At 41.2% G+C, this 14235-nt stretch overlaps 1 long non-coding RNA gene across 1 annotated transcript in view; it reads right to left on the bottom strand.

The window, feature by feature from the left end:
- LOC129148824 (uncharacterized) overlaps positions 1-9482 on the bottom strand; it is a 58723-nt gene extending 49241 nt beyond the window's left edge. Inside the window, exon 1 of the long non-coding RNA XR_008555796.1 lies at positions 9357-9482. This is a non-coding gene — a long non-coding RNA (uncharacterized LOC129148824). The remainder of the gene's footprint in view (positions 1-9356) is intronic.
- Positions 9483-14235: the final 4753 nt, after the last annotated feature.

The following is a 14235-nucleotide window of genomic DNA, read 5'->3' as shown; positions in this document are numbered from 1 at the left end:
TCTAGCATACTCTCCTGATAAGCTATGTCTCCACAACTATAGAGCTGATCTTTCAACCTCTTCTACCAGCAACCTGGACTCTGAATTTCCATCTAAGCTCTTGCTTATGGGGATCCAGCATTAGACAGCATTTCCAATGGCAGTTTGAAAGACATAGTTCTGTAAGAGGCAGCCATTATCTAGCCCATCATCAAGACAACTGTACAATGCAGTTATGGGCACATACCTTACTTCCATCCCTCTATGTATATGTTCCATGGCATTTAACAGTGTTCCTTACACCATAAAGTTTTAATAAATTATATTTTATCAGCTGATAAACATCTAATGTGACATTTCCAGCCCAACATCCAAGTGGACCTAGACCACGCAGATCAGTAAAATACCACCAATTCACTTAAATAAAATTTGGATAGCCCTATCCGGTAAACTTATTGGATAGAGCATCAGCCTGCAGACTGAAGGGTCTGGGTTCTATTCCAATCAAAGGCACATGCCCAGGTAGTGGGCTCGATCCCCAATAGGGGACGTGCAGGAGGCAGCCAATCAATGATTCTCTCATCATTGATGTTTCTATCTCTCGCTCCCTCTCCCTTCCTCTCTGAAATCAATAAAATATATATTTTTAAATGGACAATAAATAGTGTCTAAAATGCTTATAATCCTATTTCCATGCCTCAGAGGCTTTTTCCTCTCATCTTGATTCACTTTAATTCTAGCACAAATTCTAAGTGGGAGGAAAACTCATGTTTCCTAGGTCACTGCAGCCTGAAAATAAATATATTATCAAAACAATGATCACAAAACAGTATTTTCTGACTCTGCCCCACTCAGCCTGATAAGTATAAAAAATCTCAAAGATGACTTCCTCTGTGTTCTACAATCCAGCCTCCGTGATAGCCCCGGCTGGGCTCTGCGTCTCCTGTCCTAGGGAGAGGGTGATGTTTGCCCGCTCCATGGACACCAAAAACAGGGGCCACCACCAATGCCCACTAAAGGTGCGATGCCCCACACTGAGAGTGCAGAACTCTGAGCCAAGGCCGCAATCTGAAGCCGTGATGCACCTTTTTGGCAAGGTTGCTGAAACTGTTACGTAGCAACCAGGGATTAGTCTGGGTATTAGGAATTGATTTGAAAAGGCAGCCACTGTGTCACCCCCTTTCTCTAGCACTGGTCTCCCTTTCTTTCTGGGAATACAATTTTGCTCAGGAGACTCATGAACACAGCATATTCCCTACCTCCTCTTTGCAAATTTTTCAGACATTCTCATGTGCCTGAATGCTGGATGAACTTAGTTAGGCTTACCCTAAGACCCCTGATTAAAGGATATCCTAAGAAAGCTAGTTTGGGAGCCAGATTAACCTATGTATTTCCAGAATAATAGTTATTTGTGAAAGTCTCCAGAAAGTCTGGAAAGCCTAACTTGAAAAAAGTCTACAGACCAAGAATGGAATTTTTTATTCATCCCACTAGAATTTATCAACCAAAGCCTATTTCTTCCCTTCAACATTTTCATTACAGTTACTAAATTTTCAATCAAAGCCAAACAGGTTCATCACCATATTAAGTAGGTTAACTTTTAGAAAGGCTTTGAAATACATGATTACAAACTTAACCCATTATAAAGAAGAAAGAGAAAATCTTCTTAGTTGCTAGGAATGAAACTATTTTGTTGGTATTGTTTAGCTGTGATTTTAAAACAACAAAAAATAGTTCTTTTTCTGTGTTTTAGAGTGTAAAGAGGGTTTTAACTAAGCAGTTAAGACTGAACTCAAACTGCATTCACAGCTTTTTCTTTCACCCTACTTATTGATTACTTGGGTATGTGTTATTTCTTTCCTTAAGGTTACATTTTATAATAATTTTTTTCATAAAATATAAACTTTGCATAAAAATTTTACTTCAAAATAAATTCATTAAGCTAATTAATTAAAATATATAACTCAGGGAGAGAAACCAAGATGGTGGCATAGGTAAACACCTAAACTGCTACCTCGCACAATAATTTCAAAACTACAACTAAAAGACAGAACAGACATCATCCAGAACCACAGGAAAGCTGGCTGAGTGGAAATTCTACAACTAGAAGGAAAGAGGAAAGCACACGGAGAATCAGAGGAGCTACAAAGGACTGAGGTACGGAGACACACTCCTAGAGAGGAAGGGCGGTTGAGTGCCTGGCTGGCTTTCTCTGGAGGGAGAGGGAAGGAAGCCCCCGACTGCACTGAACCCCAGTTCCAGGCGAAACCTCGTGGACCCAGGCTCATACAGGGGGAGTCTGGACTGTCAGGTAGAGAGAAAGGCACACGGAGACTTGGGGAAGCTGTGGCAGGCAGGGGTCTGGATGCTCATGTGCGCTTGTGCAAGCGCGCAGAGAGAATACTGACTGCTGAGGTTGCCGCTAGCTCTCCCTAGCGGAAGGGAGTCAGAAGCTCCTGACTGCACTGAACCCCAGTTCCGGGTGAGCCTGGGGGAATCTGGACTGTCAGGCGGAAACTCAGGGAGCTGCAGAAGGCAGAGGTCTGGAGGCGTGTGCACAAGGGCAGGGCTGACGGAAAGCCAAGATTGTGTGCTCAACCCTGAGACTCCGCCCCATCCAGGCTGAGCACAGAGGCTTTTGCAATTTTGCAAGTCTGGTCCCATAAGGCCGTCTCCAGCACAGGTCTCCCGGCGTAGACACAGTTGTTACACATAGCCAATTGGCCTGGAGGTCAATTCCTCCCAGTGATACCAACAACAATCAAGACTTAATTACAACAAGGCTGTACACACAGACCACAAAGGGGTGCACCAAGAGTGTCCACCTCAGGTAACTGGGGAGGCTGACCCACTGGGCCATATAGGACAACTAGCACACAAAGCTACTCTATCAACTCAGGGAAGCAGTGAAAATGCAGAGACAAAGTAACAGATCACAAATGAAAGAAATGAAGGAAAACAAATATCTGGATATAGAATTCAAAACCATGGTTATAAGGTTTTTCAAGAATTTCCTAGAAAAGGCTGATAAATTTAGCCAGATCCTTGAAGATATGAAAAAGGACCAACTAGAAATTAAACATACACTGACTGAAATAAAAAATATTATACAGAGACCCAACAGCAGACTAGTGGAATGCAAGAATCAAGTCAAAGATTTGAAATTCAAAGAAGCAAAAAACAATCAACCGGAAAAGCACAAAGAAAAAAGAATCCAAAAAGTTGAAGATAGTGTAAGAAGCCTCTGGGACAACTTCAAGCATACCAACATCAGAATTATGGGGGTGCCAGAAGAAGAGAGAGAGCAAGATATTAAAAACCTATTTGAAGAAATAATGACTGAAAACTTCCCCCACCTGGTGAAAGAAATAGACTTACAAGTCAAGGAAGCACACAGAACCCCAAACAAGAGGAATCCAAAGAGGACCACACCAAGACACATTATAATTAAAATGCCAAGAGCAAAAGACAAAGAGAGAATATTAAAAGCAGCAAGAGAAAAACAGTTAATTACCTATAAGGGAGCACCCATACGATTGTCAGCTGATTTCTCAACAGAAACTATGCAGGCCAGACAGGAATGGCAAGAAATATTCAAAGTGATGAATAGCAAGAACCTACAACCAAGATTACTCTACCCAGCAAAGTTATCATTCAGAATGGAAGGACAGATAAAGAGCTTCACAGATAAGAAAAAGCTAAAGGAGTTCATCACCACCAAACCAGTATTATATGAAATGCTGAAAGGTATTCTTTAAGAAGAGGAAGAAGAAGAAAAAAGTAAAGATAAAAATTATGAACAACAAATACATATCTATCAACAAGTGAACCCAAAAATCAAGTGAATTAAAAATCTGAGGAACAGAATAAACTGATGAATATAATAGAATCAGGGGCATAGAAAGGGAGTGGACTGATAATTCTCAGGGGGAAAGGGATATTGGGAGTGCAGGAAGAGACTGGACAAAAATTGTACACCTATGGATGAGGACAGTGCGGGGGAGGTAAGGGCAGAGGGTGGGGTGGGAACCGGGTGGAGGGGAGCTATGGGGGGAAAAAGGAAAAACTATTGTAATAATCTGAACAATAAAGATTTATTAAATTTTAAAAAAGTAACCTAAAAAAAATAAAATACAAAATAAATAAATAAAATAAAATATATAACTCAGCACTATGAAAAACAAATTTATGGGAATAGGTTTAAAATGAAGATGACCATGGTATTTCAACTTGACTAAAAAAATAACAAAAATTAGAAATATATATATTTGTACTATACTATGCAACAAATAGAATATACAATTCTGCATTTTCTTTTCCAGTTGTTCATAAAAGGACCATCTGTAATCTATATGCTATATTAAGATAAAATTTGTTTTTTAAAAAACTGATCCTTATAAGCATGGAACATTTCCTCTGATAAACATATACATTCCTTTTAGATAATGAAATAGTAAATATATCCAGAAGTATCAAAATATAAATAATAAATCTTGAAAAAGAATTGCAAAGCATTTATATGGATTACTTCAGGGTGAGGGAACAGGTAATTTTTGTTTTCTTCTTTACACTTTGATTTTCTATTATAAAGAGATTTGTATTAGAAGAGGAGAAGGAGCCTGGCCTGCATGGCTCAGTGGTTGAGCGTCAATCTATAAACCAGAAGGTCACGGTCTGATTCCCAGTCAGGGCACATGCCCAAGTTACTGGCTCAATCCCCAGTAGTGGAGCATGCAGGAGGCAGCCGATCAATGATTCTCTCTCATCATTGATGTTTCTATCTCTCTCTCCCTCTCCCTTCCTCTCTGAAAACAATAATAATACATTAAAAGAAGAAGAAGAAAAAGGAGGAGGAGGAGGAGGAGGAGGAGGAGGAGGAGGAGGAGGAGGAGGAGGAGGAGGAGGAGGAGGAGGAGAAAAGGAAAAGGAGAATACCTGCCCAGCCCCACTTGTGTGTTTGTCCCTTTCCTTTGTTAGAACACTGTAAAAATAGTTTATACAAACCTAGTTCACTGAAGCCCTATTTATTAAGGGGTTGATACTCTATGTCCCATGGCAGTGTCTGGAATGGTACACACTTGGGGGCCAGGGAGGACCATGCAGACTGTTCTATTGGTTTTGTACACTAACTGAAGTGCAATGAGCAATGGGTGCTTCATGTCCCTTTTCATTCACAGCAGATGACCGTCACATTTAGAATGTAGTGAGCAAAGTGTGGCTTTATGCCCGACTCTCTTTAAGAAGAGAGGGTCACAATGCTAGGATGGACATGGCAATAGTCAAGGCAGCAAATATATTTCTTCTCTATAACTTTGGACTTCGTGGTAGGCATATCTATCAATAAAGATCTGTATACTGCTTTTCAGAACACTTCCATTTTTATATTATATTCCCTCCATGAGCTATGGGCTCAGAACACAGCTTCATAGACCACTGGACTTATCTCCCTGCATCCAAACAGAAAGGAATAAATGGAGCCATTAAATGCCTGCGGAAATTTTTTAAAATCTATATGTACAGGCATGTTCACTGTAAGTGTAAATAGCAGGATATTGGAATAGAAAAGGTATAAGATTATTTTAGTGGTATCCAGACATTAATGAAAGCCAATTTGCAATTAGGTGATTAACGTTAAAAGCCAGTGGTAACAAGCAATGTGTTCTCATTCCAAACATCTTCACTACAAATTGCTGTTAAAAGTTTCTCCCTGTATTTTCTCTTTGTATTTTGAATGCATGGTGATAATATAAGGTAATTGCCCAGCAACTGCAAAATGCTGCATGTTATTTCATGCAAGCCATTTAGCAACTCTGTCAGGTAACCATATGGAAAACCCTTTTAATTACAAGATATAACAGCTGTAGTCTCTCTGGTTAACCTTGAACCAAAGGTTTATTCCTAAAGCTCCCATTTGCCTCAGGTCATGCTGTGCCAGCTGCCGGGGCTTCGATGACTCTGGTTGAGTGCTCCTGCAGCTTTAGGTATGGAGGGATGCTCCCTTGTTTCTCTGTGCTGGGTACCAAGCAAGGGCTTGGCTGCAAGCACTACTTGGATCCACCTAGTCCTGCTTAGCAACACCCTAAAGATTCTGCTGCTCATAGACTCTACAAAAAATAATGATAAACAAAACCGATCCAGAGACATAGAAGCATGGAACAGACTGATGAATCTCAGAGGGAAGGCGGGGGGAGATAGGGATGGATTAACCAAAGAATTTATATGCATACTAGTGGCCTGGTGCACAAATTTGTGCACATTGAAAGGAAATTAATTAGAGGAAATATTTTAATATTGCTATTCGCCCTTTCTCTATAATAGAAGTGTCAACCAAATTCACAATCGACAATGACAGATCAAAACATAGGCAGGGATTGGCGCCAGCAAGAGCTTTATATGTATCACACATATGCAAGTCAATGTTTATTTTTAAATTGCCGGTGTCATATGTATTGGTCAGTCAGTCAGTCAGATGTACATGCGGTCAGTCACTTAGCCATATATACATATATATATTAGTGGCCCGGTGCACAAAATTTGTGCACATTAAAAGAGGATTAATTAGAGGAAACATTTTAATATTGCTATTTGCCCTTTCTCTATAATAGAAGTGTCAGAGATGAAAGAAAATTAGTAAAATATATATGAAAATCTTCCTCCTGTCAGAGTCTGGGGCATGCTGCAGGACCCAGAGTCAAGTCCCCGCCCACCAGCAGCACCTCAAAATCACGCAAGACCCAGACTCAGCCGGCCCCACCCCCATTGGGCGAGATCCAGACCAGGCTGGCCCCACCCCCATCAAGCCCTGCTGGGTGGGAGGGTGCAGCCTCAGGTCCCCTAGCCTGGCGCAGGGTGGGAGGCGCAGCCTCAGGTCCCCCATCAAGCCCTACCAGAAGGGGGCACAGCCTCAGGGCCCCCGTCAAGCCCCACCAAGTGGGGGGTGCAGCCTCAGGTCCCCTGGCCTGATACCAGGCAGGGGGCACAGCCTCAGGTCCTCCAGCACACCTTCAGGTCCCCCGGCCGGGGCGGGGGGCATGGCCTGAGGACTCTCGGCACGGCACCAGGGCGGGCGGTGCACCTTGAGGTTCCCCCATCAAGCCCGCTGGGCAGGGGATGCGGCCTGAGATCCCCCATCAAGCCCCACCGGGTGGAGGGCGCGGTCAGAGATGCCCCATCAAGCCCTGCTGGAGGGGGGCGCAGCCTCAGGTCCCCCGTCAAGCCCCGCTAACCCCCGGCACTGGGGTGGGGGGAGCGGCCTGAGGTCCCCCAGCCCAGCATCAGAGCAGGAGGTGCACCTTGAGGTCCCCCGTCAAGCCCTGCTGGGCAGGGGCATAGCCTGAGGTCCCCTGGCCTGACACCAGGGCAGGGGGCATGGCCTGAAGTCCCCTGTCAAGCCCCACCGGGCAGGGGGCGCACCTCAGGTCCCCTGCCCTGGCCCAGTGCCACGCAGCCTCAGGTCCCTGATGATTGCTCCTTAAGGCTCATTACAGTAACAAGGCCTCCACTGTGGGTGCAGCCATCTTGTGTTACGGAAACCCCACCTCTGCTGTGGGTGAAGCCATCTTGTATTATGGAAACCCCGCCTCCACTGTGGGCACGCCATCTTTGTGACAGTGTGATGGTCAATTTGCATATTTCCTCTTTATTAGATAGGATAGACTAGAGGCCTAGTGCACGAAATTCATGCACAGGTAGGGTGCCTAGGCCTGGCCGGCAATCAGGGCCGATCTGTGGGGCAACCAGCAAGGCAATCCGGGGGCCCCCGCTGGCACCCACCTTGGCTAGCCTGGGGCCTGTGGGCTGGGGGCAGCTCCTGCATTGAGTGTCTGCCCCTGGTGGTCAGTGTGCATCATAGAGACCAGTCATTCCACCATTCGGTCAATTTGTATATTAGGCTTTTATTACATAGGCTATGCATAACCCATGGACACAGACAATAGTGTGGTGAATGCCTGGGATGGGGGACAGGTGTGGAATGGAGAGGGTTAATGGGGGGAAACAGGGGGGACATCTGTAATACTTTCAACAATAAAGACAAATTTTAAAAAATTAAAATAATAAAAAGAAAGTGAAATATAATTGTTGATGACTCAGCTCCCACTGAGGAATAAACTAAATAGAGCTTTCTTAACAGCTAATTTAAGAAAATACATACATACATATATTCACTGTAAGTAATATAAAGTTTTGAATTACTCCCTTTTAGCATTCTTTCTAATTAAGAATGGTGACTCATTTAGCTATGTGTTGCTAAGAATAATATACGGCCTTGGTCATGTTTGTGTCCTCTTTTTCATCATCTTGGTTACGGGTTATCTGCTGGAATGCTGTTCCACTTCCTACCTCGGTTATCTGTCAGAGCTAGTATTTCCTTTAGCAAGGTTGACGTGACAATTCACAGTGCATATTCAGTATCCTTGATGGTAATTGCTCACAAAATTCAATTTCTAAATACACATAATGAATTGTATGTATAGCTCCAGCTAATGCTCTTCCTAATTTGCTATGGAACAGATACTGAAACTTAGAGAGATACTCTCCTTTCCTGTGCCCACTGTAAAAACTTGCTTTTGTGAATCACTCCCCATCCAGGTGCCCTGGCTTTTGAAGACAGTGTGAGAATGACTCCCAGTCTGGAGGCTACTGTGAGAAAGAAACTAGATTCTATTGTGCATAAATGGATCACTGTATTGAGCGCTTTCACCAGCTACAGCTACGGTAGGCCTGTTGTTGAACTAGCTCACAACCACAGATATGTCAGTTACCACTGCTATGTCTAAAAGAAACCTCAATTTTTTTTATTCTTCTTCCATGGTATGAACAGTGACAGAAAGTTTAAGTGGACTTTTAGATCAACATTAGAAAACTTTTATTTTATCTAAAAATTGCATTCTTAAAGTGTATCAGGATCCTGGCCACTTAGTCCAGTTGGTTAAAGTTTATCAGGTTAAAACATATCAATGTGGTTTTTCTGAACTCCAGAAAGTTTCAGTACTTCTTATTCTCGTAAGGGCTTATTCATAACAAAATCCTGCCTTGGGGTGCTGAGTTAAAGAGACATGCCTGTATGCCTGTTCAAAACCACCTCACGTTCAGCACCAACTCTCCGCACCCAGACCTCTTCCTGAACTTCCTGTCTTGGTCAATACTCCCCGCCCCTTCAGAACACCCAGACCTGAACCTATACAGTCTTCATTGACTCCTACTCACGGGCACCCACACACATCACCAGGTAGCAAACTCCTTTATGTTTCGAACTCTAAAGACAGGAAAGGTATATCATTTTTTCAAATATCTAATGGAAATTACATGTTTGCCATCAAACCACAAGGATTTTTTTGTTTTGGTTGGAATTCTTTTCCATCAGTATGGTAACTTACCTCAGGATCATTAAAATATTCCACTGGCTTTTGATAGCATCAGAATCCCTGAAACATGAATGTAGATCAGACTTCACTTTAAAGGTTCATCATGTGATTGACCTTGGATACGGGCACAGTGACAAAGATCTGCAACTGAAAGCAGTAAATTATTTTTAATAAATGTCTGCTCACTTGCTCAAGTTTGGTGCTTATCACCACCAGGACAGAGCCTTTGATGATTATGAGCTGTTAGTTACAATGTGGATGTGTTATAACGGGAAAAATAATGATCTCATATGGAACATATTTCTCTTTGTTTAGTTAAAACCAGTTTGCTTCATAAACCAATATTTCAAATATAGAATCACAATTGGTAGAAATATGAGAATTGCCAATATAGCCTGCCTACCAAATTGCTCTTACCTCCATTCGCTTCTCCCCATTCCAACTGCATTTGCCCTCATTTACTTCCTTTCCTTTTACTTGGGCTGTTATAAAAGACTTGTACTAGACGTCCATCCTTTTGCCTCTCTTGATTATATATATATATTGCTGCTCAATTAATCCTGATCAAAATTGTCAATATATATCGATTAATGTCCTAAGTACAAAATTACTTACCCTGGCATGTAAGCCCTCTGAAATGTAGCTGCAACCTCTAGGCTGAGCCTTAACTCCCATTACTGCCCAACAAAATGTCTATGTTCATCAAGATGTACTACCTCCTACTATTAATTATAGCAGTTAGACTTAATGGTCTGGGTTGTTGCTTCCATGGGTTCAAATCCAGACTCTGTGGCTTATTAGCTCTGTGACTTTAAGCAAGTTTTTTAATCCCTCTGAAATCTAATCTCCTCATTGGCACAATTAAAATAACTCCAAAAGCCCTAGCCGGTTTGGCTCAGTGGACAGAGCGTCGGCCTGTGGACTGAAAGATCCTGGGTTCGATTCCAGTCAAGGGCACATGCCTGGGTTGCAGGTTCAATCCCCAGTGGGGGCCGTGTGGGAGGCAGCCAATCAGTGATTCTCTCTCATCACTGATGTTTCTATCTCTCCCTCTCCATTCCTCTCTGAAATAAATAAAATATATTTTAAAAAAAAATAAAATAACTCCAAAAAATAAGTATTATTATTTAAAGTGCTCTTCAGTTTGTTTGTTTTTGCCTCTCAAATTTGCTCATACTCTTTCTCTGGGTTAAACACTCTCCATTCCTTTTCAGTCTCTAGAGCAATGGTTCTCCAAGTGTTGTCTCTGAAAAGGCAGGGTCACCTGGGAACCTGTTAGAAACAGATACTTATTTCAGGCCCCCATCTGTGTTTCAACAACGCCTCCAGGTAATCCTGGTGGGCACTAAACTTGAAGACTCAAGATCCTTCTCAAATGCTACCGCCCAGTTCTTCCCTTCTCCCTCCCAGGATACTTGATCTCTTCCCCCAGTCACACCATCAGAGCACTCTGTACCATCCCTTAGCACTTCTCTTCTCTTCACTGCCTTAACCATATGTGTATATTTACCTTATTTTCCACTTTACCCTTGCCAAATAATGAACTTTTTACAAGAAGGAACGTTGGTTACTAATCTTCAAGTAGGAAGCGGAGCTTAACAAAGTTTCTCCCAAATATTTACTTGACTAAATTGAATCAAATTATCTTAGTACTCAAGGTATTAGAGACTAAATAAAAAACTAGAAATAGAGGAGCAACTTTCTTTTTAATACCTATAGGCATGCCTCATTTTATTGGGCTTCACTTTATTGCACTTTGCAGATGTTGTTTTTTACAAATTAAGGTTTATGGAAACCCTAAATGGAGCAAGTCTTTCAGCACCATTTTTCCAACAGGTTTGGATGATGGTTAGCATGTTTTAGCAATACAACTTTTTTTAAAATTAAGGTATATATATTTTTAAACGTAATACTATTGCATGCTTAATAGACAACAGTATAAACATAACTTTTATATGCACTGGGAAGTCCTAAAGTTTGTGTGACGCACTTCAATGTGGTGGTCTGGAACAAAACCTGCAATATCTCTGAGATATGCATGTATTAAGAAGTCCCATGTTGAAAAATATAGCAGAAATGTGGATTGAATGCTACAAGTTCTTAACTGGAAGCAGAGTTTCAAGATAGGCAGAGGGATTAAAGTTCCACCCCCACAATCATTTCTTCATTCCTTGATTCTGTAGCGTGAGCTATTTTTTAAACATAATTTTCTAAATGCATGATAATGGGTGAGGGAGGGTAATATCAAGGGTTGAGACAAAATGAGTATTTAAAACTGCTGTTTTTTTTATAAAAGTACTTTTTATTTTATTTGCTTACAAAAAGTATAAATGTTATTTATTTTTCCCAGTTTGCTTAAATAATTTTGAACTTGGAAATGAAACCAAGGTTGGCCTATTAAATTGCAAATCCAGTGAAAACAACATAGTCTCTATTCTTTCTGAACACATGGAGTCTGTCATATACGAAAGAATAGTATTTGTTAAAACATCATTCCCTAATTAGCACCAATAAGCAATTTTTTTAAAGAAGGAAGTAGTACCTACCTAGATTTTTCAAATCATGTGTGCACAGTTGTGTATCCATAAATGAGATTATTGGGAACAAAAACTCTTATGATTGATATCCAACTGATAGTTGGGCAGTAGTTGAGTACAAGCCTAATTCAAGCAGTTTATAAGTTGGTGTGACTTTCAAATAATGGAAAAGGAATCTGTTGTTATTGATAAAAACGTGGTTTCTCCCACTCTAGTGCTTGGGCTGCACAATTTATTTTCCTTGGAGGCACCCTTAAACTCTCCACACCAGAGAAAATCAGCTAGCACGAAGTAGTGCTATTTTAACAAACTGATGCACAGCCTGAACTCCTATGTAATTAAAAACACTGTTATCACCCTGTTCTAACCCTAACTATCAGATGGCTGTTTTTCCCCCTTTGGCAAAGAGTCCTGTGCTGCTGCCCTGTCAAATATAAGGCACCGGCCTATGAAACAAAATACAAGTTAAAGATGACCAAAAGACTCTTCTGATTTCTCAACTGTTTCACAACCCTAGCATCTACTTTCTTCCGTCATTATTTGAGGAAAAAAGCAATAGCTGTGTTAATGACGGAATGCTAGAGGCAGTTGCCTGGCAGATAAAGTCCAATATAACTTCTAATGGGTACTTGTATTGTTTCCTATTTCTGAGGCTCTTGGCTTTAAAGATTACTTTTAGAAGGATCTACAAAGAGAGCTCTTGGCAAAACTCTCAGAGACACCTAGAATATGTTTGGAACACTCTACTTGCTGTGGCTGGTTATGGAACAAGATGATAGAGATTTTGGTGGCGCCCACACATGAGTCACGGAATGAATAATCAGCACACAAAACTCTATTCACCTGCTGGTAAAAGCCAAACAAAAGACATGGTTCTAGAATTCTTACCTTTGTGATAGTTATACTTCGTTTTCAAAAATGGGGAGGAGGGGGACAAGTAGTCATATAAATAATAAAATATTAATAAAAAGAAGAGCTTACTTTTGGAAAGGGCACTAGAGAAAATACAAGCTGTATTGAAGAGATCTAAAAAGAAATGCAAATTATAAAAGCAAGCAGAGATGAACTTTGAAAACATTACTGTAAGTGAAATAAGCCAGACCAAAAATAAAGGAGCAAATACCATAGGATCTCACTTGTATTAGATACCAAGAATTGGCAAATTCATAGAGACAGAAACTAGAACTGAGGTTACCAGGGACTGGGGAAAGAGGCGAATGGGAAATTTAATGAGCTCAGAGTTTGTTTGGGATGATGAAAAAGTTCTGAAAACGGATAGTGGTGATAGTAGCACAGCACTGCAAATGTACTTAATGCCACTTAATTGTACACTTCAAATTGGTTTGAAAAGGTAAACTGTACTATGTATATTTTGCCACAATAAATATTGTATGTAATGAAAACAAGCAAATGAAAAGAGCAAGCAGGGAGTCCTTGTGACTGATGCTAAAATGTCATGAACCTGGGGAAAAGAAAAAAAAAATCAGAACTAGAAAAAAGATGAAATTAAACTGGATTCTCATCTGCAGAATTATATCATGTTTTCCACGGAGGAAAAATAACAGAACAGGCGGCTGTCTCTGTGGAGCAGGCCAGCGCCTTTCCCCAGCCCCTTCCCAGGTGCATTGCCTGGCCTCGCTTTCTCCTAAGATCCACGGGCCCATCTTTTGCCTCTGTAACCTGTCCCCAGAGCCCATCTCTTCTACGGCTCACTTTTTCTACCTCTGTGACTTTCTAAATAAACTTTCTCTTATAGTTTGAAGAAAAAAAGAAAAAAAAATCAGCTAGCACTAAGTACTGCTATTTTGAGATGGGAGATGACCACAGTTTGAACTGATTAAATAATATCTTGTCTATTTACCGTGCTTTTGTTAAAGTCAATGTATTCATTAGACAATTATCCTTCCCTGTGAAGAGGGAAAAAACAAGGACAGTCACTGATAAACAGCTAACTGTAGAAGAAGACAAGAGTCTTTACCACAGAGTCCAAGGGAACTGGGTTAAAGCACAAAGTGTAAAATTAACCGTAGTTAATGCCCAGTAAAGAAAGAGGCAAAAAGGAGGAAATTAGAAAATCTGGCCCTGTGAGGTGTGTCCAACACTTGAGATTCAGTGGTTTGGTGACGTGGGGAAGGTCTTTAGAAACATTTCAATATACAGTATCTAGCAGTAAAAAGTGATTGGTAAGCACACACCAGGGTCACAGAAAAGGGTTTACTTTTGTTAAAAACTAATTCACTATAGAAAATACCTCTACTGTATTTTTGAAAGCAGCGTTTCTTCAAGGGTGGTTGCTGCCAGACCAGCAGCAATCGCATCTCCAGGGCGCTGGTTTGAAAGGCCAGTTCCTGGGC

Source organism: Eptesicus fuscus, chromosome 4, assembly GCF_027574615.1.
Source record: "Eptesicus fuscus isolate TK198812 chromosome 4, DD_ASM_mEF_20220401, whole genome shotgun sequence".
Taxonomy (NCBI): domain Eukaryota; kingdom Metazoa; phylum Chordata; class Mammalia; order Chiroptera; family Vespertilionidae; genus Eptesicus; species Eptesicus fuscus.
This window is presented reverse-complemented; position numbering and strand designations above follow the sequence as displayed.